This window comes from Venturia canescens, chromosome 4 (genome assembly GCF_019457755.1).
Source record: "Venturia canescens isolate UGA chromosome 4, ASM1945775v1, whole genome shotgun sequence".
In the NCBI taxonomy this organism is placed as follows: domain Eukaryota; kingdom Metazoa; phylum Arthropoda; class Insecta; order Hymenoptera; family Ichneumonidae; genus Venturia; species Venturia canescens.
This window is the reverse complement of record NC_057424.1, coordinates 13,100,675-13,128,660: the sequence shown is the minus strand read 5'-3', so window position 1 is coordinate 13,128,660 and position 27,986 is coordinate 13,100,675. Positions and strand designations below refer to the sequence as shown.

Here is a 27,986-nt window from a genome sequence, read left to right as displayed (position 1 = left end):
CACACAATTTTTTACAATAGAATATTCCCTCGATACAATTTTTTTCTTCATTTTTCCAGGTGCATCCAGGTGCAATGAGTATTTCGGAGGAAACACTGTGGAGCCGAGATTCTCTTTCGATTTTCCTTATAAAATTCCATTCCGACATTTGCTTTGCTTTCTCGATTATCCATCATCGCCGGACGCTTAACGCTTCAACGTTTTCGCATACTTCAATCTCCACTTATAAATCAAATGGATATAACTCCAGTCGTCATATCATCTGGAATGGAATTCTCCTCTGACGAGGCGACTCGACAGGAAAAATACGTGATCTGGGATATTATGGAAAAGATTGTCGTAGAATATGAATTCGATAGTGAATACTGAAATGAGCGAAAAGAAAGTAAGAGATGAATTGAGCTTCGGAGAGACCGTGCTAATTATTTTGTTGATGAATTATTTCTCGAGTGGTTCTCCTGAACTTTACTGGCACTTGAAAATATCGGTAAATTTATATCCGCAGGCTCTAGACATGGAGATCTGTAGGAGGAAAAACTTCGTCCGCTTGTCGTTTCACTACTTCTAACTCGAGAACTACTGAACCTTCCAGCAACAGAACTTCGATTCAATAAAATTTTTATTTATTTTTTGTTATACCAAGGAAAAACCGAACACGAGTATATCATTACGGAGAACTCGATTTTTGCATTGGAGGAGCTGAATCGCAAAAGACGGTTTCAAAAAGATTCGTAAACCCGAACAATGAACAGACTTCGTTGAATTTTATTTTAGAAATTTCGTTGAAATTGCATTTGAGAAAACGCTACTACAATCACGGGAATGTTTATTACGTGGATTTCTCTGCGTGGAACACTAAAAAAACGAAAAAGCATTTATCCAGGAAAAATAATTCCAGTGTAAATATTTTATTTCTTCCTAGTTCATATAAGCTCAATTCCCGCGTATGTTTATATATACGAAAGCCTATTGAAGAGGAATTGATAAAAGACCTCTTTGATTGCCAGTTGGCTCCTCTTCCGGCCTCCCTTTGTCGCTCTCGGGTTCTCATCTCTGACGTCGTCGACTTCGCCATCGAGGTTGTCATCGTCGTGCGGCGTCTGGCCATTTCCATTTATCTACTTCGCCACGGGGTTCTAAAACCAGCAGCGAAAGCTTTTGCACTCTCTATTTCTCTCTCTCTCTCTCCCTTTTTCTCCCTTCGGATTCTCCGAGAGTGAGATTCTCTCAACCATATTTAAGGAGGACTTCTGAACTGCAGAATACAGTGCGTATACTTACAACGGAGCTCGTCGGAAGAGTAAACAGCAATTAAGAAACCCGAATGTACATCCTTCCTGAATTAGTCGACCGCTGCTATTATAAATATGCGTCTGCTGCAAGCGAGTTCTCATTTTCTCGAAGCAGGTGAAACGAGAACGGACTATGAATCCTTCGGAAATGAAATTATGTTCCCCACAACATTTTATGGCTCATATTTCGAGTTAATCAATATTTTGTGCTAGCTGAAACCTTTGAAATCCTCTTATCCAGAACTCACTACTCTGCAAATGTCTTGATTTTATGACAAAGAATAATACCTTCACTTGTAATTTCTGATCAACGAATCGGGATGGAAGCAATGAATATCTGGTTTCATCCAATATTTGTCCAGGTTCATATTACCAGTTGTTCATTTTCATCGACAGTTGTCCCTTGCTTCGCATTTCCAAGTGACGGAACTCGGAGGTACGAGAAAAAAAAAATTGCAAGTGTCATTCGATCATTCATCATGGTCGATTCCCTGAAGAGTGAAATGAGCTCTAAGGATAACCTTAAACAGGTCTTTCAACTGAAATATATTTTTTTAGTGGCTCTCATTTCTCTTGGGTACAGCCACCGGAAGTAGCGTGGCAGGAACGGGTGTAGTGAAAGTTATATCATCCGTGTGTTCATATAGATGTAGATATTACATTTTCTCTTCAACCGCGTGCGAGAGTCAATTTATTGCCGAGCTTTTCCGAGGGTGAACTTGGAGGACTGGGAGGAAACCGGGAGTCGCGAACACACGTAAGGTGACTTGCCTAACTAAATCCGTCGGCGACCATGCTTTCGATCTTCGTCAATGTCTCCGTTCCGCAACATACGTACACGTGTACACAGGGTGGTCCGAATCTATCGCGTAAACTTAGCGAGAAGATAGATTGCCGAATTCTGGAGGGAAAAAAAGTTCTTAGTCATTTTTCTCTTCGACTCACCATTTGCGCAATATTGAATAATTGCTCGATCGAAGGGGGCGAGGATGAAAGCAGAGAATCGGGCAACTTTCGAGAGGGTCGTCCCTGAACGGTGAGTCCGGGATGGACAATGGATTGTTGACTTTGTCATTGAAAAAGTGAAATTCAGACTTTTCGGGGATGCCTCGAATCTTTTTTGAGCTGTAAAAATATACCTGCAGGTCCCGTTTTATCACTTTGAGTGAAAAAGTGCTTCGATAACTGTTGCAAAATCACGTTGTCGTCGTCCCACCCTTTATATTAACTTATATGAGAGGCAAGGCGGATGGAGAAATTCGATGTTGCGTCAATTGGTATGTGTTTAGGATATTTTATTTTCTTGTAACAGTTGATATATGTCTCGGGGAGTATACGGAGAGCTCGAGACCAACATGTTCGGAATATCCAAGCCAGATGTGATGTATACACGGAATACTTGCAACGAAGCTTCGTGTACCTAACCGGTCGTGGCCAGCGTCCTACGGGAAAACGCAAATATTTGATCTACCGGTGAATACAGTGCACGAAGGACGAAGGGACGGCCGTAGGGAGGAGGGAAGACGAGTATGGAAATTCGATCGGACGGATAATCTGGACGTTAGATCTGCAGAGTATGGCAGCATGAGCCAGGTGCGTTTGACACTGGAGTAATGCAAAAATGCTGCGAGGGGATCACACAAAATGAGAATTTTGTAAGCAGATTTGGAAAATAAAAAAAATTTGATTGAATCTCGAGGAAAAAAGGAGCGCCCTCCCAGTGAGAAATTATTCCCCGTAACTCCCAGTAAGAGTTTCTTTTAAAAATAGTAGTAAGGAAAAGATTGGCCATTCATGAGTATAATGAATCAGAAGACTGAGAATGTCGGGGGGAAGGGTGAGAAGTGTCGTTAAATACCTTATGAGGTGGTGGTGCGGCCACGTGGGGTGGAGGGTGCGGTGGTGGTCTAAGTTCCTGTCGATTTCCGTAGAGCAGCAGCCAGCACGTTGTCGTCTTCTTCCGCTTCCTCTTCGCCCGACTTTTAAGCCGATGATGTCGTCGCTGCTGTCGCCGATCTCGTGCCTTTTTTACCCGATATCGTTGACGGTTTTTGACTCGACAAATCGCCTCAGTACGGTGCGTTCTGGTACTCGGAGTACCGCCTGGACTCGTTGGGTTCAGCCTGACGTGTCTAGCGGCGAAAAACGCCTCCCGACTGTTTCCCGCAATAGTAACAAGCTCCACGTATCCTCGACCTCGAAACTTTTTACAAAGTCCTCTCCTCGTACCGACCAATTTTCGTCTACATCAAGATGGCTCCATCGATAAATTTGTTAGAAGGGGAGCTTTATACCCTTTGTCCAACAACCCCCAAGAGGCTTCAAACCCTTGGACGTCCCTTCGATCAACGCATAGGCCAAATATCCTCCTTTTTTCCTTCCTTTCTTCCGGTCCTTGGACAGCCACTGGAAAAAAAAAAACATACAGCACCTCGACGTTATTATTGAAACTTGGAACGATTTATTGGACAATCGACGTAACGAAAAGAAAAAAAATAGGGGCTGGATACTGGGGAAGAGGAAAACATCTTTTTACGAGATAAAGTTCGATCTTTTTTTCGCGTTGACGGTTTCTTTTTCGGTATATCAGTTTCCAACGATACGAGAAATCGGTGTGAAATAAATACTTCCGCATGTGGAAATATGAGACGGGGCGCCTAGAATACATTCTTATCTTAGACATTTCTTTTTCAATTCAAACTCACTGCACGCTTTGATTAACTATTTATCGATGCTTTTAATATTAATATTTTGAGTGATTAGTTCGAGTACATCATCATTTGTTGTAACTTTTTATCTCAACAATTTTTTTTGTCACTATAAAAAGTGATGAACGTACTTCAATTCGAATTGCTCTCCAAGGACAATAATTTTCAAAGGTTGGGAAAGTATTTAATTTTTGACCCTTTCTACTCTTTACTTATTTATTTTCCTCGCTTGTCCTGGAAGTCCTTCGCGACAGTGATGATCCGCGTGTCCAGCGCGAACTCGCTGGCTTTATTCTCGAGAGAAAACTGCAGGAGGGCTAACTTTATTTTAACAAGTCAGGGGAATAACCCGAGACACTCGCAATCTTTTCGCTTTCTTTCTCTCTCTCTCTCTCTCTCTCTCGTTTCATCTCTTCTTTCTACTTCTCAAATCCCGCTCCATCACAGCTGGCAACTCTCTCGATATCTGTCTAGAAAAATCATTTTCCCTGTTTATGTTATTTTACTTTAGAGAGTACGGTGCTCGTCGATTCACACGAGCAGCAAAATTGCATCTCGACGAATCTCAAGCAACTGTTGAGTCCGAAATTTCGGAGGGAGGATCGAGCGGTCGTTGTTATTGCCTTTGATTCTCTGCGACATTCGTGGGAATGTAGAAGCAGCATTTCTGTGGACAGAACGAAATCGCTCCTCGAAAATGGGAAACTTTTCGCCCGACATCGAGTACTTCATATTTTTCATCACGTATGTTTAACATGTACAATTGTATATATACGTGTGCTGAGACGTTGTTCGACTTTAAGGAAACGTGACTCGGGAGAAAAAGACTTAAAAACTTTTCTAACGCGCGGATATGGGCCGTCGTAACAAAAAGAAAGTACCGGAACGTCCCTTTATACCTTTATTCCTATGAATAAAAGTACAATTATTCTTTTTATTTGTCGACACTTTGTTTGGATACATGAAGCAAGGGGAGGCGAATTTTTTATTACTTTCCGGTGCAAAAAAATAAAAAATAACGTATTTCAGTATTTTCATCGACGTTTCCTCAAAATAAATTTTTTTCGCTCATTTTTCATCAGTTATCCGAATGGACTTCTCGCGAGAAGGAATGCTCTCGGCTGAAAACCCTCAATGATATCGATCGCAAAAATAGGGTTCCTCTCCGTGCAGTTGTCGCGATTGGGTGACTAGAACGGTGCGATAAAAATAATGCGATGTTTCCCTCGTAAAGCCGATTGCGAATTTTCCGACTGAGAAAATAAGCCTTTTACGCTATGCTTATTCGCTCATGTTCAATATATCTGCAAATTGCAACTATTTGGATATTTTTTTATTTTTTTTCCCCCCCAACAAGATTGAGATTCGTGTTGGGGTCGAGGGATGAGAAAATCGATCGGGCACGTGGTTGCATGATAAAATGGTTTTGCTCAGTGAAGCATCACGAATTGGATGAGAGCGAGGGTAATTCGCATTCGTTATATATAATGCACATATCAACGCTTTTCATACACGTGCCATTTTTGCCATGGAATTTGTTTTTCGCGAATTTTTCCCGTCGCAGCGTGTATTTTGTCCCGACCACACGTGTATCAATAATTGACCACATCCGGTGTTTGCGTAAGTCTCTGCACAAGCCGTGCTCACCAATGTTTACAGTTTTTGACAAAACGTTATTTTCATATTCCAAAAAATTAAGTTTCATTTTTTTTCTGTTTGGACGATTCAACGGGGTTCGATTCGAGCGAGGACTCCACGAATCTCTCGAATATCTGACGAACTTGTCCTCCACGAATTGATTAACGAGGCAAAAGAACAGGATTGTAAGAACGTTTTGAAAAATTGAAATATTTCAGCTTTTATTCCTCATCTGCACCCATCACTAAAGAAGAGACTTTATTTTAAGTTCGGATAAGTCGGGAAGGTAAAATTTCTAATGAAAAGGAACAGGAGATGGCCGCCTAAATCTCGAGGATAGATATAAAACAAGATGGACGGGAGTTGAGCCCATTAAAGCTCGAGAGTTGTGCACTGTAGAAAACTTTTCGCAGCGGAGACTCTTGGCTGCTGTGATTGTCGGGAAAACTTTGGCTCTTGTAATCCAAAATAGAAAAAAATAATCAAAGCAATGTTTTCAACGACTCTCTCATAACTTTTATCCTCTCCAACGGGCAATTTTTTCTCGTCGCCCATCGCTGCCACATGTTTCACAGAAACTCGTTGCGACAAGGAGTACGAAATTAATTTCGAGGCTCATAAATTAGATACTAATGACAATGGATTGCGTGAGCGTAAAAAAAATGATGAACGGGGGTAAGAAGAAAATAGTCCAGTTCCTGGATTTTTCGTAAAAGTGCATTTTACGATGAATCATGAAAAGTGCGTTTTCAATAATACTAATAATAATGAATAAGTTTTTTCAACATTTTCTAGATCCGATCAATCTTTCCATTTTTAGTACTTTCAATGCGTTGCATGAAAAACCGTAACTATTCGCTCGGGAGCCGCTCAATCAAACACTTTTTTTTCGCAGCTGTCTAGATTATTTCGAGTCACACGTAGAAATTTTATTCCATTTCGTTATTTCGTACTGAACCATTCGATGTACGAGTGTTCGATGCATGAAAAAGTCCTCGAGAATGCCGGGCCGCAAATTTTTATTGCTCGAATACTCAGTGTCACGAAAATTAATTAATTGCGAAAAGAAATATTGTCCAACAGGCCCGTTCTTTTTGCGCAGTGACATATCAAATTGCGATTTTAAGCAGAAGAGTGACGTGAACTCTCTGAAAAAATAAAAATCAACCAACGTGGTCGGGGGGAGTTTCCAAACTATTGATTGAAATTCCTCGCGTTTTCAAATGTGCATTAAAATATGAGTATTCCACCGAAGAAAAACAAGATTCATTGTTTAATATATTCATTAACGAGTCGACGTTACACCAACATTTTCGTCGAGTTATTAAGCCATTAATAATCCGGTAACGTTGATTATTCGTGGCTCGCAAGGGTGTAACTTCGAATGGAATTTTCTGCAATTTCTACGAGCCAGTTTACTTCTGCAGGGGCGATACTTCATCGATATTAAAGAACTACATGAAATAGTAAATCTATTTGTGACGGCGAGGACCATTTTTTATCAACGTATGATTTTTTTTCTTACCATAGAATGGGAATAAATAGATAAAATTAAAAAAAAAAAAACAAAAAAATCGAAAGAGAAGAGACCCGTGAGAGCGTTTGGACGTTTCTGTGTAATCCTACGTGGAACATTCGTGTAGAACACGATTGTGCGATGCATCGACTAAAATACGCGTTTTCAGCTCACCCTTAAACGTTCATACGCCTATATCTGTACGTGTATAGAAGCTCGGGAAACGAGTCTTTTCCGCAAATGCACGGAAACGACCGTGGCTCTGACCCAAATAAAAGCTCTCTATATACGGGACATTCCGGATGAAAAAACCTCCATTTCTTTCTTTCATTTTTTTCTTTCATTTCGCCCGCATTGTCATTAAAGCGCGAATTTATTTTCTAACTCAGCTCGCAACGATTCCTACGAAATTCCAACGGACGTTATTTTTTGCGAAACTAAACGGATGTCGCTGCGTATTCATTTTATTCAGCGTAGCATATGCGATTTTGCACACAAAAAAAACGAGTTTCGTCCCAACAGGAAAGGATTCTCGTAACATTATCGCTTCTGCAAATTTTTTCATTATTTAATATAGCGGAAAGTGGTTTTCTGTCCGTTTGGTAGTGACGGGAGACGTCATTCGAATATTTCTGTATCGATGGATGCCATTTGCACCGTTATTCCAATTCATCAAGCTCTGAATTACTTGGAAATTAAATTGAATAATCTATTGCTGTGCTTCGAGGCACGAAAATAATCAACCAATTGTGAAGCTTTTCCCGAAGCAATGCAGTCAACTTCGTCCTCGCTCATTCGTTATTTTCCAACGACAAACATTCGACGAAATTATTTTCGTCAGAAAAGTGAGATTTTTTGCTTCAGCAACGAAGTATCCCATATATTTGTCAGAGATACTTTCTGCGTGTACGTTCTCATATGTGGTTTCGTAATACATTCGTAGTGACCTATGAGAAAGTAATATAAGCGTCTATGAGAAGCGAAGGCCGTTCACGTAGTACAATTATTATATACACGTGTACAAGAGTTCGTTTGAAAAGACTGCTCGAGAAGAAACAGAGACTGGATCATGAATAGAGATCGTCTTTTTTTATTCCTTTTCAAGTTGCACTTATTCATGGACGATTAGTTTGGATACTGAGCAATTTGCTCGTACGGTTTGTGCAAGCATTACCCTCAAATATCATAGCAAACACGTCTGTATGTGCGTCCATTGGTGGAACATACTCGGATGCAGCGATCCGTTGCTGAACAGAGGAACAAAGGCTTCTGGCTGAGCCAGTCATTTCCCACTTATCGTAATGAGGGGTATCAGGTTCGCGTCCGACGACTGGTTTTCGATATTACGCGATTTTCTTCGGCCGGAGTCGTTGCGTTATTTGCCACAGCAATAAAAATATTCAAGCCACTTGATGTTTTTGGTTTCTTTAAATCGAGATGGAAGTAAGCCCTTAACGAAGGTCGCCGATGCTTCGTCCCGTTTCCATAGTTTCTCCACCGACGACGATGCTCCGAATGATTTTCGAGAGAATTTTTGACTTTATTCGTTGGTAAAGGAGAAATTAATTCGAAGCGCGCACCGCGCGGAGGGACGGGAATCGAGAAAGGGTGACGCGCTCGCTGCACGGCGTCGTCCCAGCGGACCAAGCGACATGTCTGAAAAGAGACGAGAGGAGCGGCGGCCCAGTAAAAAAGGGCACCGGGGATGGGGCATTGTTTCCTCGTGTTGCAACGTCGATAGTGGGCGAGGTGAGCAAGGTCCCATCCAACGAGCGCATGCATTCAAATGGCCATATTAACTGCGCTTATATACCGATTGCTTTACAGGTAGCAAGCCTTATGTACGTATATAGAATCCCTGGAGCGTTGATTGCATTCGAAACTATGGGGAGAGCAAACGGCCCGATTTTAGGCATATATCGTTCGAAATATCGCAACATGTACAGCACGTATACGTGTGCGTGCTTATATATGGGGAAGGTGTATCGACGTATAGCTGGTGAGAATCGATGTTCGATACCGGCAACCCGAGAACGATGATGATAACGTTTCTAGCCCTTTAATGGTCAGTTTCACGATAACGTTTCAATGAATTACGGCTCCGAGTCTTCACACTTACTATATTTTTGTATTAACTCCCTAGAATATTTTATACGAAGCGGTAAGCTGATGATTTAAATTTATCGCATGAGCGAATCGTACTGCCAGTTATCGATTTGACGAGAGAGCTTCGTATATTATTGAGACATTTTTCAACATTCATTTGTACAAAGTCCAACGTTCAATGTCGATTATTTCGTCCACTCGACTGGAGAATTGAACGTAAAAGGATTATTTTATTTCCCATTACTGAATTTACGGTTGAGTATGTTCACCGGATCGTGATAAAAAATAAACCAATCACAGCAGACCGCAAACAACGGATAGAACGAGAAATTTGTCGGGTCGCTCGATGAATTTGGAAATCTCAAATGGACCTGATGCTTTTGGGATATTCCGTGACGTGTTTTCCCCCGAACAAGTCCCCGAGGGGATGAAAATATCGCAGACTCCTTTTTCTCACGTTATTTGCCGCTTTTTCTCTTTGCAATCGTTCTTAAGGAACACACTTGCACGCACACACACACACCCGCATTTATTTCTCTGTATACGTAAAATGGGAAGGGACTAAGAGAGAAAATCTCTCCCTCTGATGAGAAACAGGCGTCCATCGATCCCTCTTGCCAAATGGAATTCCTTGCGCGACCACAGGCATCCGGGCAAATCGGAGCTCAATAAGACACGTGCGCGGCGGCTATACCGCTATCTATCAGAAGGATTGTTACCCTAACACATGCATGTACGCGCATATGTATGAGCGAAATCGTGTTTATACTCGAGAGCAAATAGATTTTATCAAATTTCAATAAATCAGCATTAAACCAAATTTATTTGTGTTCATTGAAAACTCTCGTTTGAATTGGATTAAGCTCTATCGGGGATTTTCAAAGCCCCAATCACGTTGAGAACGTCAAACGAGAGTTAAAAAAGATTCTACCAGATTTACTCGCAAGCAACTTGGAAAATACTTTCGAGAATTACAAACTCGTTGCTGTTCCAAAAATATACAACAACGGCGAACTTCTGATTAAATTCTCACCGTGGCTTGCGCACCCGAGAGGCAAATCGGACCGACAATTAGCACGAAAGTTCCCGGATCTCGTGTATCGTCAGGCTGAGAATTTTGGCTAAAAATCCAGAGATTTTTGCTCCTCTGCGATAGAAAAAAGGCCCGTTATCACTGGAAACCCATAAATTGAGTATTTTTATATCTCCATGGGACATATGAATGCTTGAATAGGTATGAAAACCCCGGAATAGCTAATCTCGCGCTCAAAGAGTCAAATTTAATATCCGGAGCACGTGTTTCCCTATCGGGGGTGCTTGAGAACGTTTTTTCCATTTCTTTTCCTCATAACACATATTTCTTGTGTGCCACTAGCCAGCGAAAGCTTCATCTCCCGTCGTTGCCTATTTTACCTGTTTCTCTCTTAAAGCGTGTGTCGGAGCAGTGGCTGGGAGATTGCACCGTAACTTTGTAAGCAAAACGACGACGTATGCCGCTCAAGCTTGTGATATGAGGAAAGCGTACCTGCCTTGGCTTAGAGAGTGAACACGTTTGAGAGCAAGAGAGACCGAGAGAGGTGTACATGAACGCGAACGTGTAATATCGTAGACAAAGCCACGAGAGAAGATTCCAGCAGTGAAACGGGCCACGGGGACACGAACATAGTCATAGTCCATCACGGAAACTAGAGAAACCGCGTAATCGTGGAATGAACTTGACGACGAACGATAAGAGTTCATAGAAATGAGCTCTGATCAGACTCTTTCACGAAATACAATTAATCACTGGAATGAACACTGATCGAAATCGAAGTTGGTCGTAGAAGTCATGCCCTGGGTACGAGGGTTAAGCGCTTTGGTATTTTGTTTTCGCGTGTTCGTTGAACTGGATTACTTTGAAGATTGTTATAGGATTGATATCTTGACTCGGCATATTCTATATTTCGTTCTATCATTAAATAAAGCATGTCTGTATGTTTGTACGATTTGCGAGGACGCAAAGACGTCAAAGGATGGAAACATGCACCAGAGAAATCCTCGCCTCGTCGTCTGATGGGTTTCACGTAGGTTTTGCGCGCGCTCACTTCCGTCTCTAGTTTTGTTGGATTCGCAGTGTCTCGCGTCGTATCCTTTCTTCTTCCGGCTGTTATGCATGCTCTGTGGCCTCGGGAGATTTTCTCTGACGTATCTTCCCACTGGTTGCCATGTGCCATCCACACAAAACCAGGCGGGTATGTGCGAATATGGCAACGTACTCGCTCCCACAGTAGCACCGATCTTTCCAACTGGAGCGACGTCCCAGATAGAGCGAATGTTTGCCAACAGCTTCCACGCTTTTCCGCCTTGGTTGCTTCAACCCTCACAACCTACTAATTATATACCTTCGCGCAGCTCACCGCGATAATTCTTGCGGTCCGTTCCCTGCTCTCCTTTCATCTTCACTCAGAGATTAAGCAGGTGTCTGAGCGAAGCGTGTCGCAACTACTGCAATTAATGCCTTCGATCTGCGTACGTAGCTCTCGTGAAAACCATTTCGCTTTCATTTTTAATCAAATTTCCATTGTAATTTCTGTGACAAAGGCTCTGTCTCGGAACACGATTTGCACTGGCAGTTTGACAGAAAATTCATCGGTTTGCTCTCGAATTGTTCTCGATGTTTTATTGAATTTTTTGAATCAACGATCTTCGTCGCGATTTGATCACTGGATCGACGCAATTTTTCGTCGTTTGATTTCCGACTCATTCGATCGTTTCTCCTCAGAATTCGGTCGGCCACCCCTTTCCGTGTTTTTCAGAAAGTGAAAGCGCTACCGTGACTGTGAACATTAACATAATCGTGTTGAGTAAATCCAGCGTCCGGTTACGATTAACCAGATAAATTGGTTGTTCAGTATTCATTCGTCCTTTTGTATTTTTCCCCTGGCTGTTCTCCTCCCCAGTCTTTCCCATTATTTCGCGTTATTTTTTGTCTTGTTCATCCCTCGCGCCCTGAAAAATCGCACTCACAGTGGCAACGGCCCCGACGCTGACACCGGACTGGAATAATGCGAGGCCCGCAGGCTCATGAGAAAAACAGAGAGAGGAAAAGCGTCGCTACATCGGTGACAAAGAGCCGCGGCTTCGTTGTCAAATGAAATTGCAGTTTCTGCGTCCCAGTGCGTAGGGTCAGGGTATATGGAGGGAAAAAAAAACAAGAGAAAGAGAGGCCTGAGCTTGTGTAACCGTCGCATTGTTTTTTCATACGCTCATATATTTACGTGTACGTTTACCTTTTGGAATGGATGTGTCGGTTATAACGCAGGTGTTTCACGAGAACAACGTGAGAGCGTCGAGAGAGTTCGTCATCGCGCTTGGGGGCGCGCGAGAAACGGTGAAAAATAGATGCAGGAGCAATGCTCATGGAAAAAGGCTCGCGACGTTGCACGAAAACTCGACGCTAACGAATAGAAGAATATTCCCCACTCCCTTCACCTTTTTTCTTACGTTTCCGCTCTTAGAATCTTCAGCCCTCGCTCTTTCTCTTTCTGGATACCTTCATAATATAAATGTGCTTAACTTTTGTGCGTATACAGTTATACATCCGATGAATTTTCTCTCTCCGGTGTGCGCCGGGGCGTGAATTCATTTTCATTCTCCTCACGTATCTCAAAACACAGTGAGATTTTCGTCAATGAAGACGAGAACGGTGTACCTGGTAGCGCGGACCGGAGAAGCTTTGCCCTTCTTTCCATTCGTTCAAGCGAGAATCTCCCTGAGAAAGATGAAGGACGCATAATGTTAAGCATACAGATGTATATGCGATTCCCAATGTACAAAGTGTCTTCAAAGTCGCCCATAACGAGACCAGATTTCGTCGAATTTCAAGCTTCTGAAAAAGAGACTTCCCTGTAGCTGAATGCGACTTCGAGCGACGAGATTGGCGGGAATAGATCAGTTAGCGGGTCAAGAAATTCGAAAAAGTTGGCCAAACATTTTTTCTACCGCATCAACGAGTTCAGCTCGCGCTGTAAATCCTCGGGGCTCAATTTTGTGGACACCCTGCACAGACATTACGAATAAGTATGACAGTGAGACAGGCGAATGTAACGAGAATGAGAATGAAAACGATGGAGCCTGGATAACAAGAGAATGGGAGTTGTAGAGAAAAGCAACGATGCGAAAACTTGGTGCCCGAGTCATTTTGCCGAGAATCGTTTTTTTCGTCGTCCCCCCGGCCGGCCCCCCTGCGTATCTTTTGTCCCTTTTCCTTTCGGCATTGGAAAATCTATCTCAACGTTTATTTGCACTAGTGTTTTTTCGCGTTTCTTTTGTTTTTTTCCCCCGTTTTCCACACAATTTTGTCCACCCTCGCACCTCGTTTGATCCGTTTCGTGTTCGCGCGTCCGCGCGAATATAACGAGAACTATGGAAATTGTTTTTAACTCCGTGAATAAAAACAAGAAGGAGAGAAAGAAAGAAAAAAATACTTTACTCGTGATTAAAAGTTCCTCGCCGAATGTAACCCAGTTCTGATCATACGTGACTCTTTCCTCAAACTTTCCCCGCTGGGCCACAACTAGTTTGAAGTGTAGAATGATACCGACACGTCCCGCACGGACCCACCAGTGACCAAAGTGCCGATTTCAGTTTCCGGAAAGGAAATTTCTCCACGCTCCTGCTGCTGGTCTCTCTCTCTCCCTCCCCCTCGTTCCCTCATCGCGCAACTCTCGTCGTGAAATCTCTAGAGTCCAACTATATGTTTAACCGAATGGATTTAGTATGCGCGCGGTAATATGTGCTGGCCACAATATCGCGCTCGTAGCGCGCTGGCACTGCAGCGGGGTGGAAGCTTCTCGTTAACTCTATTCGAGAGAATTATACGTCGACGTGATAAAATCACGAGTTTCCATCTGCTCTGCAAGCCTGTACGCATAAATAGATGTGTCCGTGCTCGAAAGCGAAAGGAAAGCTTCAACTACATTGAACAGTTATTACGAACGCGAAGAGGTGATTATTGGCGACTGCAAGATCGTTTTATTCTGTGGAGAAAAACTGTGCTGGACTGTTTTTAATTCGATAGACCGCTTATGAAGAAAACTAATTAATGACGCACCCAAATGGCGAATAACAAAGAAGGCGAATGGGCGTGGTCAGGGTGGACAGCGTTCGAACATCGTACGCTTTGCGTACAGTTTATTGAATTTCTCGAACTCCATTAACATTCAAAATTCGATATTGAACATTCTGCGGGTTTGTATATGAAAAATTATTATTGTTACTCCGTATCGATGATTGGTTGAATAATCATCGGTTTTGCTCGCACTAATGCGAGCGCGTTATTAGCACGGTGACTCCGATTGATCTCGCACGGAGTACAATATGCCTGAAAGCTCCGCTCAGCTAATGAATCGAATGCATGGTTTATGAAATTACGTAGAATATCGAGCGGAAATTGGCTCCTTTATTATGTAAATCGATGTTACGTGAATGTCAAATGCGCACTCTAGGAATTAAAGGACGATACTCGCTTATCAATAAGTTAGGATCGTAAAATTTCTCACATTCTTTACTCTTACCGACGAAAGCTAATTACTATGAAGGATCGAAGAACGCGCGTGCCTTTTGTAGCCCCATTTCACTTCATTTTTATTGCAGTCGCTCGATTCGCGTGTCCAGAGATTTGATGAAATTTCTTTTATTGTTCCATCGACTTTCGTTTATGCTCCCCAGACGGTCAGGGTCATGGGGATAGTGTACTAAGACTTTACGCGTACTCCAGGGAAAACGTTCGTTCCTGTGGCTTCGACGATCATGAAAGGGAGAAAAGTTACGATGGTGAAAGTAGAGGGGGAAAAACGAGCTGAAAAAGAGAGAACGAGGGTTGAGAAAATGGTCTGATAATTGGTCAACGTGCCTAATTCTGAGCAAAAATGTTCCCTAAAGAGAGGGGCAGAGGATGAGATTTTGACGCTATATTTATGTTTTATAGGAAAAGAAGAACTATCGGAAGGTAATTTCAATAAGGAGATCGTGAGAACAATTCGCACCGATTGCTTTGCCATCCAAAATCCTGATAACTGACAAACTGGGTGAAAAAAATCAACAAAAATATTAAGCCGCTTGCGGGACTTTAAACTAAAATTGAAAACAAATTGTATAAAAGGTTCATTTACATTATTCATAACAGCACCGATTAAGAAGAAATCCGTTTTTTCAATATAAAAATATAAAAAATTCATCAAGAGTACGCGAAATGGTGAAAGGTTATCGCGCATTGAAAACCAATTTTGTTGCCGTGTGAATTGCCACCCGACGGCCAATAAATTTTGATTAATCCTCGCAATGGAATGAGAAAAAAAAACGTAATAAAGTTTCATCCTCGATGCAATCCTGAACGTACGATTGAACGAATAGCTTTTTCAGCCACGCGGAAGAGGCTAATTTTTCAACGCGTTTCATTATACACGGTGAAAAATTGAGAAACGATTTGTCGAGAAAGATAACGAAGCGAAAACAAAAAAAACTAGAGCTAATCGTTATAGCTCGTGTGGCAGAGTCAGCTTTAGCTTTTAGCTCATTTCGATATATATAGACGTATACAGAGTGAAAACAAGGTATGACGGGTAGACAGAGGCGTGTACACAGAATAGTATGCCCGAAGGCATTGCACACACAACCATTTTTTTCTTTCTCTTATCTCTTTTTTGGAATCTTTTTTCTCCGTGTCTCTCCTTCTCTCGCCCTCTTTTTAGCATGCACGCTTGCGGTCTCCGATAGGCGGCAGCGTGTAGGAAAAGCTTGCTCACATTTTCGCCTTCATTACTTTATTCCTCTTTTTGTTATTCGCCTGCTGGGCTTTTTTGAATATTTTTTTGTTGAGCCGCGCGCTGCTCCAAGAATTTGGTTCCTTTGCTTCGTTTCCGTCCTTAACGTCGTGCCATTTTTCCTCGCTTATCTTATATAGAAAGGCGCAGTGGAGTTGCCTCTGAATTTCATCAAGAAGTTGAACTCTTAGCGAAGCCACCGCTTGTTCAGCGTGCCTCGGGGCTCTCTCCCCGTCCGACAAGACGAAGAGAACAAGATCCCATGATATATGAGAGGAAAAAGAACACGAACTGGAAAAATCATCTACTCGTATGTTTTGTACACCAGGATCGCTATAAACTTTGTCCGGTGATGTCACACGGTGCAAGCATGAAATATACCATATTTAGTCACTCGACTCGGCCTGTAAACGAAAATAAAGCATCAGAAAGCGAGTCGTTTCTACTGCAAAAAAAATACCCTCCGTACTTCCGGTCCAAAGGTCCTTTTACATTGCAAATTGACATTGAAACTTCAGAAACTCATTCGAAAAAATTTCTCTTCGTTACGATAAAAAACGATATTTTCAAATCGAGTTTAAAAAACCCTCTGTTTCTCTGTTGCAATGGAAAATACCGACTGGAAATGTACTACCTCGTCGTTGCCTTAATTGCTTTTAGCCATCATTATTCTCTGAACATATTTCTCCAACATACGATTCGATGATTATTCGGTGCGCGGTCCGAAAAACAATGTGACCCAAGCTTTAGAATCTAAAGTGCCAAGAATATAATATTAAAGCGATTATGAAGTTAACCGGAACAAGGGATCGCTACTGTTGCACCTCCAATGCCAACGAACATGTATACTTGTGTGTATATACACGTTTGTATGAAGCAGGGGCTCACATATGGATATGGAGCATATGCATATGTATGCATGCTCACGTATGGAAGACAGGGCCTCAATTGCTCGTAGTTTGACACACGAGAGAAGTGGATAGGGGTGGGGTGGGGTGGGGTGGGGGGGGGGATGTGAGGCGGTCGATAGGAAGGTTTATTATATATATGCACGTGCACATTGGTTGTTGAGTCGCCAAAGGACGTAACGGGTGCATGTTCGAGCGATAAACCGTCAACGTCGTGCCTTTTCGTTTTTGATTTTGTTTTTTTCATGCTGATATGGACTATCATACCGCTTATAGACGTTCTACACCTCGTTTTATTTTCCCGATCAAATCCAAGACACACATTTTTGTCAAGTATTGATTAGAAGTAATTTCTGAATGCGCGAGGAGATTTGTTTCGAGGGGGCATTAAGGGGGGGAGTCAGAAAATTCCACCTGAAGATTAGCACTCCGAGAAAACTTGGAGAGGAGCATCCTCAGGCATTTTCCTCTCCGGTACGAGGTTATCGAGCTATCCATAAATGGGAGGCGATGAGCTTTTGCGATCGAAAAGACTTGCCTTCTCGCTTATCGTTTTCCTGCTACTATGTGCACTACGAAATGATTATAATCTCGCAGGAGCCATGCGGAGGAGAGATCGAGAAGGGTCTTTTCTCTTCACGAGTTATACGATTCAACGAGCAAAATCGTACAGGCTTGCTCACGGTTTTATCGAGGGCTATAACTAAGGGATGAAAGAGGGAAAATTGGGACCTTTAGGAGAGTCGCAGTGACCATAACTGGGCTCGCATGTCGTGTGAGCTATCGGCTGACCTCATACAGGTCGATGATGCTGATGAGGATGGCAGGGGAACGACGCTTGCACGTTATCAACCTTATCACTCCATGATACTCGTTCGCCAACACTTCCAATCATACCGATAGACATGTGTATGGAAACGTATATTTTACGACACTGTAGCGAGGCCAAGAGTCTGGTGCACGAGCACGTGAGTTTGTCCTCTATCGTTCGAGAAACTCCATTAACTCATTTATTCAGAAGGACGACTCGATTGAATTTCCATCGTCAAAGCTACCGGAGAGACTCCTTTGCCTCGCAGATATCTCCGGGTTTCCACTCGCCTCCCATCAAGCCTGCCTCTCTTTCTCTCCGCGTATATTTTATCTGGGAAATACAGTATATATTAAACTGATTGAGCTTGGAATCGAATCTAAGCGATTGAACAACCTGCCGCAGCTTCCGACCACTCGATACAGAGGCATGTTTTCCAGTTCCAGCCTCACCATTCAAAAGCCATCGAATCCTCTGTTACTTGTACTAATTTTCGCTTGGAACACACGAAATTTCACACGAAATTTGTGCCTAATATCGATGAACTTTTCAGGTGAAGTGCCCGACCGAATTGGTGGTCGATATTTCGACCAGACCCGCGTCACTAACTGTACAAAACGAATCCGTTTTCTCCGCATGTAATATTCCAATGGTCTGATCCAGTTACCATGTAATTCGCATATTAACCATAGAAAATAACTGTAATATATGACGATTGAATTAAAGCCTACAATGTGTGATCTGAAGAGGACACAGCCGAAGAGAGAGAGAGCAGAGAGAGAGAGCAGAGAGAAAAAGCTCTCGCTCCCTTTTCGGTTGCATTTTCTCTCAGACTTTTCGTTCCTATTCTCCGCGAAGAATCACAGGCAGGAGAGGAAGAGAGAGTTGATAATTAACCCACCAGAAAGATCTACATTTCGTATTCGTGGAAAGCGGATCACGTCAGTCAGTATTATACTCACGTGCACGTGGATTTATCTACATGCAGAAGGAAAGTGAGAAAGGGAAAGGAGAAGAGAGGGAGAGAGAGAGAGAGAGAGAGAGAGAGAGAGAGAGAGAGCAGCATCCGTCGGTACTGAAGTTGATGCTCATGTAAGCATCGAGTGATTTATCGTGTGTATTTGAACGAGTCTGTATCTGCCTGAGATAAAGGCGTACATATATAGCGACCCTACTAAATGAGGACTGTAGATACATCATCATCCGAAGAGCTTGTAGCCTTCCGCGGCTTTATTACCGCACTAAATCCGGTAGCATCTCGCTCGTGCGCTACGTACTTTCGAGCAGCATTACATGTATCGAGAAAAGCATTCGAAACGCCTTAAGAATCGTGCATACGACCCAAAGCTCCGACTTACCAGTCACATTTTCACACATTTCTCGTGCATACCCAGCATGTACGCTTTGAATTCTTTTATACGAGCTGTTCCTACGTCGCGCCTGAGATTCGCAGAGCGAGTGAATCTCCAATTGCATTTATCTACGGTGCTCTCTGATCGCAAGATATTCATTATTTAGTAAATTGAGGAATTAGATTTATGAGGGATAAGCGAGCCGGCCACGTCCGCTTATCACTAACGCGACAAAATCATACTAGCAACTCGACAATTAACGAGGTGACTAAGATACGTGGGGAAGAACGATGCTGCTTGAGCTCTGTTCCGCATCCGAAATCCCCCAGTTCAATCGTCGATTCAACTGAGATGCTTTTCTGTAATGGCCTGTAGGAAAATATTTTTAATACTGGAAACACAGAGAACAGGTGGCAAAATAGGAAGAAATACCCAGCGGAAAAAAAAACGATTATAAAAAGGATTTTCTCGTTGACGCCTCCCTCGCCCTGCGGAGCTTGAGATCATTTTTTTATGACTTCCTTATCCTCATGCTTTTACTGTACTTTTTATTGTTTATTATTTCTTCTCTTCACTGCTGTCGATGTTGAATTTTACTGTTTTCCTCTTCTTTCTACCCTTTTTATTTATTATTCTCCTGCGAAATATTTTATGCAAAATGGTGCTTTGACTGAGCTCTCGTAATTATTGAGCTTCACGCGTAAAGCTACGTCCAGTTTATTAAATACTGTCAAGTGAGTCACCTAGTAATACGTTAACCCTCTCAGACCGAGGCATATTTCACGTCGAAGCAAAATTATTGCCTTTATTATTTGATCTCAAAATACTCTCTAGTTTACGAATTTATTGTTACATTTTAGTTTTTTCGTTGGGAAATACGAATTTGTGAATGTTTGGCGCAGCACCAGGTACTTGGGGGGGGGGGGGGGGGGGGGGTAAAATCAGGAAAATTTACGAATGAATCTAGCACATCACCTTAAATACATCATATTAGCTTCCTTTTGAAAGGATTAACGTTTGAAGTATGAAAACCGAATGTGTACTCACTTTTCTGTTGCGACAACTAAAGCACGTTTTCACACAACGCCAACTCAACACGCAACGCGGACTTCATATTGATATTTCGATGAGTTAAAGCAATTTATCTCTTCGTTTAGAAGTATCTATGGTGCAATCTAATCTTGTTTGATAGAACTAGGCAGTTAGAACCTCGAACTTACTAACTGATGAAGTTTTATGGGGCCTGGAAGCGCGTGCTGCGTAGAAGCAACGTACAGTCCGAGAAGGTTAATATCAAATTTATTATCCGGTTCAATTAACATTCCCATCGAAAAGTTGTCGAATTCACCTCCGAACGCACCATTTATACATGAATTATTAATTTGTTATTCGATTTCTAGACACGTAGCAAAATAACCAAACCACGTCAATAGTTTCCAGGCGACTAGGGCACGCGCGTCTATACTTGACATCGAACGATTTTCCCTCGTATAAAATACTGTGGAATAATATATCGCTATCAATAATAGAATTTATAAAAGTTCGATATTTCATCGGAAGTGAAAATAAAAGATTTTATGTTTAAGGCAATGTGACATCGTGATAGCACATTGTGTCATGTTTATTATTGAGGAAAAGTGGAAAAAAGAATTTTCATTCGGACTGTCGTCGGTGGAGTCCTCATAATTTCGAGTATCACCAAATCATACATTTTATGCGGAAGAGTGAACTGGAGATAGAAAAGAAAACACTAAATCATTCGTTATTTGTTTCTTTTTTCAATCAGTGTCAAAACTTTTCTGTCCTGGTGCTCCAGATGAACAGAAATTTAGTAAGGTTACGCGTGCGTTCGTTTTCCTTGAGGGGGTCCGATCACTAAGAAATGTCTCTGCTATTTTTTATCCCCCTCTGAGCATCCGCCCTCGTGCCGAGGGTGTTTTTGACTCACTGACACTCGATTTTCTGTTTCTGTTTTCGATTACCCATGAAGTATTTTTTATCCCCCTTAATGGTCAATTTTTTTATATTTATCTGCAGGTGAAGAACATTTTCTGTCCCTCAAAACTTCTTATTCTACTTATCTTTGGGTATAAAATATTTTTTACTCCATCTAATTTCTCCCCTCTTCTGGCTGATCTCGTGTACATATAGCATACTTTCCACACCCTAAAAATCTGACTTCGCCTTCGAACTTGCCTGTGAGGCAAGTTTCACTGGTCCTGAAATCGGTCTCGGTTTCTCCTTTGGGCTGACACATCGAGGCATTTTAGTCTTCTAAGATGACGCCCACACATACTCTCTACCTTTGTGCATCATTTGGCTCACTTGCTCCTCCTCAAATTTCTCTCTCGCTTTCGCTATACAGCTCTGCGTGTGAGATCATTTCCGACCCCTCGAAGTTCCCTCTTATTTACTCTCCAACGTTATACTCTGGGTCAGTTTCAATCCCCTGCAATTTCTCTTTCTCTTGGTCTCTACCTCTGCGCGGATGGGATTCCTCATCCCACCAACAGTTCATCTCTCTTTCCCTCTCATTCGTGATTCTCGCTCGTCATGATGATATTAGCCGAGATCAGCAATGGTTTATGAAAGTCTCTCGGGACTTCCGGAAATGCGAAATCGGCTGCCGGAGGCAACTTTCCCGATCGCTCATTCTCCCCATAATTTTCCAAACGAAAGAAAGAGAGAGAGAGAGAGAGAGAGAGAGAGAGAGAGAGAGAAGAAAAAAAAAGAAAAAAAGGCTCTACCTATCTCACACGCCATGGCCCTCCATTCCAGGAAGGTCACCGTGTGCCATATTCGCTTTGTTGCAAACGATACGTTTGTTCAAAGCTACAGCAGCAAAGCTTACCCCAAAACGTTCAAATTCCCCACGGACGGCACGCTTCTCAACCTCCTAAATTTTTTTTTGCCTTGCACGCACAACAAAATCGACGTTGCAAACTAACCGAACTCCCATTTCTAACTAAATGTTATTCGGATGTATTAAATGATTAAAAAAAATAAATAAATAAACGTCACTCCATTACTTTTCCAACATCCCTTCCGGGCAAACTTTTATTTCTTTCTACATTTATTTTCTTGTTATGCGGAAATATAAGTTCCGTCTCATCGTGTAATACGCAAAGGAGAATGTAGATATTCAATAATTTTGGTCCCGGAAATGATAAAAAATTGATTTATCCAGGGATAATATAGTCTCGGCGAGCCTTGGGCCAGCGGACGACAGGGCTGTCAATGTACTTGTCCCGAGACTCTACCGAGTCTCTTGATACGCAAGTTACCAATCCCACAATCGGTTCGAATACTGTAATATAAAAATAATAATGGAGTTTAATAAAAAATCGTATCGGAATATTCTGAAATACAACTGAACAGTTAATTGTGGAAATTTGTTAATTTTTCGACTTTTCTAAATGAATTAACGCCTTTCATTGAATCGAAAATATTAGTTGAAACAATAGTTGAAAATTTGGTTTTGCAAGCTTGTTACCCTTCTATATAATCCGTTTCACATTAACTTTACGAAATTTTTGACAAAAATGTTTCAATACGAGTGATTAAGGTTGTTCTATAGCAAAACTCCATTTCTCACGGTAATTTTGAGAAAAATATATGTCGTGCAGAAAAATCTAACGCTCCCTATTTATATGTAGGACCCTTAGCTATCGAACTATCTTAAAGAAAAATGATTTTGTATTTGGACTTGTTCGAAGAATATAATTTCTCAACGAAATTTCACCACGGCAGCAGTCGAATGCAGGTCAATTTTCCCAAAGCCGATTTCCGCTGGACAAAAATAAAAGTTGGGAAAATGAAATTTACTTCTTAATGGAACGGAAGATATATAAAAAGTGAGACGTTGTTTTTCCGTTGGAAAATAAAACCAGGCTAAGTTCTTGTTTCGGTAAAAAAAAAGAAAATTCCACAACTGTAGGATCGATGGAGGATAACAGGAACGCGAACCGTCGTCGCAACGACTATCCATCTGTATACTATATACACATAATTTTTCCAGTTGTATATAGTTGTAAAAAGCGCAAAATCGAAGCAAAAGAGATTGTGTACAACCTCGAAAGTCTCGAATCGCTCGAGAGAACATCGCGAAAAGCATCTGCCCCACGATCACTTTTTCCGACGGATCCATTCGAGGAAGTTGCAGGAACTTTGTGGATGAGCTGCGAATATCGTGAAAATTCTCTGCCATACTTCATCTTTATTTTCATTCCTATCGCGTCGACCTCTCTTCGCGTTTTATTTGTCGAATTCATAAACACGATAAATTTTCTCCAACGCTGTCCATCGATTAAAACTCAAAGGTCAATTAAATAATTTCAAAAAATTTTTCAGTAAATGAGCATCGATGAGCTCCCACTAGCTTGCGTTTCAGTCCACCATTTTTCATACTCTCAAAAGTCGTTCGAGTTTATCGAAATACTTAAATTTCTTTCGTGCCCACTCAAAATTTATGCCTTCAAATATAATTATTTCGATGGTGAAAAAGGAGCTTGAAAAGGCAAATGAAAAAGCCATTATACGTGATTACCTGGACCACGAAATTTTCTCGTGGAGAGCGATACGTAGCACATCGCTCATCGGTCGCAAAGTACTCGATAAAAACCCATGACCGTTAGGAGTACTCTCAGTGCGCGCGTTTCATCCCATCGACGTGAGACCACAGCACTCTACCTCGAATGAGACCTACATCAACCTGGAGGCTGTTTCCGCACCCTTTTTCCCTCGCGTACGAGCTCGCATATGGGCGTACACAAAAATGTAATATTTTTATTTACGTTTATGTATTTGATATGTCAATTGTTTAAGATACAAAACAGCTCAATAAATGTAACGAAATATTCGAATCGTTATGAGTTAGAGGTTTTCTATCCACTTTTAGTCAGCCATAAAAAAAAATCGTTTCATATTTATGGAGCAATCTACGTTCATGGAGCAGGAGTGTTCATGAGTGCTGTGAGTCGTTTATTTGTCAAATAAATTCTGAGAGATATAAAAATTTCATTCGCACTAATATTCAATATTTGGGCGAAGAACGGAGGTTCAATGGTTGCGAAATGAAAATTGGCCAAATGAAATATGCTTATCAGGTGTAAGCTTCTCGAAGTCGATGTGATGTCGAAGACTTTTTTTTCGAACGTCGATCATCTTAAGGTATCAACGCAATTGATTGAAATAATAGTGCAGGGAAAAAATAAATATTCAGATTGAAATGCCCCATGGACGTGTTTGATGGACTTCGGAGATTTGTTGCTCGATAAATCTCGTGTGTTTACCAGTGAAGATTTCACGGGTGTATGAATTTTCAGATTTTTTTCCGTCGCTCAGGCATTCGAATCACGCACAATTTTCTTTGATATGCCCTCCGCGATCGATAGTGACGATTCTCCGAGATTTTCTCCCTGACCACATTCGTACATTCTCGTTTTCTCTTTCCCTCGAACTTTTTGCCCTTTTTCAAGATTTCAAAGCTTTCGTATATCGAAATGGTCAACCCCGATAATTCGGGATGACGATCTTACTTCTTTCCATGAAAAAAAACTGAGATAAAGAGAAATGAAGAAGCTAAGAAAATGGGGAAAATAGATATAGAGAAAGAAGCCCCACGAATAATACGACTTTCGAACTTTATATAGCACTTTTTCTCCCTCCACTTTTCATCCCTTATTTTCCTGTTATTATATATGTCCAGTGAAAACAAAATGTGTATACCTGTATAGCTAAATACCCAAGAGGCAGTCGCCTCTGTGCTGATCTCATGGCCGAACGAGTCCTGAAGGATAATGGAAACCCCTTTTTCCAGTTGAAGCGCGGGGAAGAGAGAAAGAAAGGGAGAAAAATCCACGAGAACGGGGCGAGTGGGCCCCCGCGCGTGAGCGGGGAATCGGGGGTTAGTTTGGCTCCAAAGAGTAAAGATACAGCTTCCCGCACAGAGAGAAAGGTCTTGAGAGAGAGAGAGAGAGAAATAGAGGTAGAGAACGAGAGTATTCGATGCCGGCTCGGTCTGCCGCAAAGCTGCGATACAGAAAATTGTTCACAAAGGAATTGAGATTCCATTGGCTGAACGACCGCTTTTTTCCATCCTTTTCCCTAGCTTTTCACTCACTTTTCATAAATATACGCGCGTGTGCATGAAAATAAAACGAAAAAGTAAATATTTCCATTCTTTCTTTATCGACGTGTATTATCCTCGTTTCCCCTCGATGATATTGTCAAATTTTATGTTAGCGAATGAGTTTTTTCCCGAGGTATTTGAATACTTATCTCAGCACCGCTAGCAAAGTATTTATTTTTCTTCCAATGAGTTGCCGCGAGTGATCCGAGTCTCGTAGAAAAATTAAAGATCATTTTTAGTCTACTTGAAAAGTAGGATCGAATATTTCGTAACTTTTTTTAATTCTTTTTTTATACTGCGTTGAATAACTACGCTGACTTGGAATTTCTTAGTCGACGAAGAGCATGGAAAAAACCAGGGAAAGCCAATGTACGTTTTATCTTTCGCATTCGCTCTTTTTTACTCGTTCTCTTCCTCTTCTGATCGTCTCACGCGAGAGCTCTATCGGGTTTCCACCCTTCCACCTTTTTTTTTTATCATTCTTCTTCGGCATTAGCTTCGTGGGAATTTTCAGATATCGGCGGGGCTACGATACTCGTATCGAATAGCCTGATAAGATAGCAGACGTACTTGTTTCGTATCGAATCGCTCTCTACTTGCGAGGCGGAGTATGTCCAAGAAATGGTGGAATTTTTCACTTTTTTGCCCCCAATTATATGCGATAGAATTTTGCGTGTCAAACTGACATATTAATTAAACTTTAAAAACTCGAATATACTTTCAAACACAAGCGAAAAATCGTTTCACTTTTGTCCGTCGAAATCCGCCCGAACTTCATTTTCGTTGGTAAAAAATCGAATTAAATGATAGCCAGACAGCAAAATTAAGGATGAAAAAAATTGTAAAACTTTTTAAATGAATTTTCTTTTGTGGAGGAACAAAAAAATAGTTTCAAGGCTATTGATAGCACACGTTTCCATCCATTTTTTCGTAGACTTCTTTTCGAGCTTTGCACTCTAAATAATTGAGTCTGTAAAAAGTCCTGGATAACTTCGACGGAAACGTCTGTTTGCATTTCTGTAATATTGAACATGCACGTAGATTCGGTGGATTATAGGAATACGCGGGATACATAGGGCCAATGTATACCGCATTACCGAGGCTATGTACGATTTTATGCGGAGAAAAATCGGGAGATTGGTGTCGGTAACGCGAGCACGAGTCTCCTCGCGATCCTTTCATAGAGCAGGAACGAGCGATTGGCGAATCGCCAGCAAAACTTTCGCGGTACCTTGCAAACGACAGGGAACAAGGGCGATAGATAAAAATACATGAATGCATCAAAATATATGTATTTTCAACATTTCACCGTGGAAAACACGAATAATTCCTGATTTTCCGGCCCTTACTAGAAACTCCCCATTATTCATCTATCGCAATCTACGCCGATTTTTTTCAGGAAGCCAGAAAAAGTGCATTTCCAAATTTTTGTATTTTATTTCGAACGTCTCAGGTACGTTAATTCCCACGTGCAAGTTTTCTCAACTCGTTCGGAGTCTGTCAATACTTGGATCGGTGACCGCTTCCGCGGAAGCTAGTTTTTCCGAGTTTCCGTTGCTCTGACCAGCGAGAATTCAGCGAAAATCGTGTCCCCGCAGTTTCCCTCGGCCCTCGTCACCGCGGAGAGTGGGGGCTGAAATTTATACGACGAAATCGACTCACGAAAACCCGGAAGGTTATATTCGCGGGGAGAATAAAAAATAGGGTAAAGCGATGGTGTGGGTCAAGAGCAGTTTTTCAACTGGAGAAAAAAGGAGGCATATGCATAACTTATGAGTATACCGGAAGTGAGTAGAGCTCGCACCACTCGAACTGCTTTACCAACGGTTTTCCCCTCGCGTTTACACTTTATTTCCCGTTCCACCAAATTGATTAATGACCACACGCACACACACGTGCACACTCGTGTTAGTGAGAGCGTTAAGGTGGTGATGAGTGGAGAGTACCGGGAGCGAGTACGAATCTGCAGCACAACACGCACTGCTAATGATAAATGGAAAAAGAGGGTTGTTCATTGGAGCGTTGTATTAAAAGTTTGCCAAATGATTTACCATAATTGCCGTCCTCTATTGCAGAGCTCAATGTTTTTCACGAAAATAACGTAACGAACTGGAGAAACAACACATTCGCATATGAGAATCATTTCGCTGCATAATTCAGTGTTGTTGAAAGGAAAATAAGCGCTGAAATGGGCGTGCACTCGTCGCTTCTTCGCTGTAATAGGAACAAATTTCATGAGAGACACACCTGCAGATTGGTTTTCTTTGAATACAACTTGTTTTCATTATAATGTGTAAAAGTTTCATTCGGTACGCATTTGTATACGGGGGAAAAAAGGCGACGAGGGAAACGAAAAGAGACGAAGAAAACGTGACTGTTTCCGATTCCGAACACGCGCATTCTCGTATGCATAGTAAGATATCAGAACGGCTTGTGCGTCCTACTCGTTTCACGTTTCGCGAGCTCGTCCTGGTTATGCCATCTCGGCTGTAGCCTCTTTTACTATTGAGTATATTTATATGCATGCTCTTCCACGTACTTTAATTTATCCCACCTTTATCACAAGATTCACATAAATTATGCTGTGCCATCGTCCTCGTAAAAGCTTTCCAGTCACATTTTCACCCTCGCCTCTCTCTCTCTCTCTCTTTGAAATTTTCCTTCCTATCTGCGAGTCTCGAAAAAAGACGATAATTTCATTACCAATTTCCATTTTGCTGAA

At 41.7% G+C, this 27,986-nt stretch overlaps 1 protein-coding gene and 1 long non-coding RNA gene across 4 annotated transcripts in view; one reads left to right on the top strand and one right to left on the bottom strand.

Annotated features, from left to right (window-relative positions):
* The window catches only part of LOC122410225 (uncharacterized), a 33,148-nt gene extending 31,914 nt beyond the window's left edge, over positions 1-1,234 (top strand). Inside the window, exon 3 of the long non-coding RNA XR_006260882.1 lies at positions 60-1,234. This is a non-coding gene — a long non-coding RNA (uncharacterized lncRNA). The remainder of the gene's footprint in view (positions 1-59) is intronic.
* Positions 1-27,986, bottom strand: part of LOC122410222 (1-phosphatidylinositol 4,5-bisphosphate phosphodiesterase epsilon-1-like) — a 113,306-nt gene that overhangs the window by 31,793 nt on the left and 53,527 nt on the right. For all 3 annotated transcript variants that reach the window (XM_043418340.1, XM_043418343.1, XM_043418342.1), the window contains exon 4: positions 3,151-3,698. The gene's annotated coding sequence lies outside the window, so the exon portion shown is untranslated. The remainder of the gene's footprint in view (positions 1-3,150; positions 3,699-27,986) is intronic.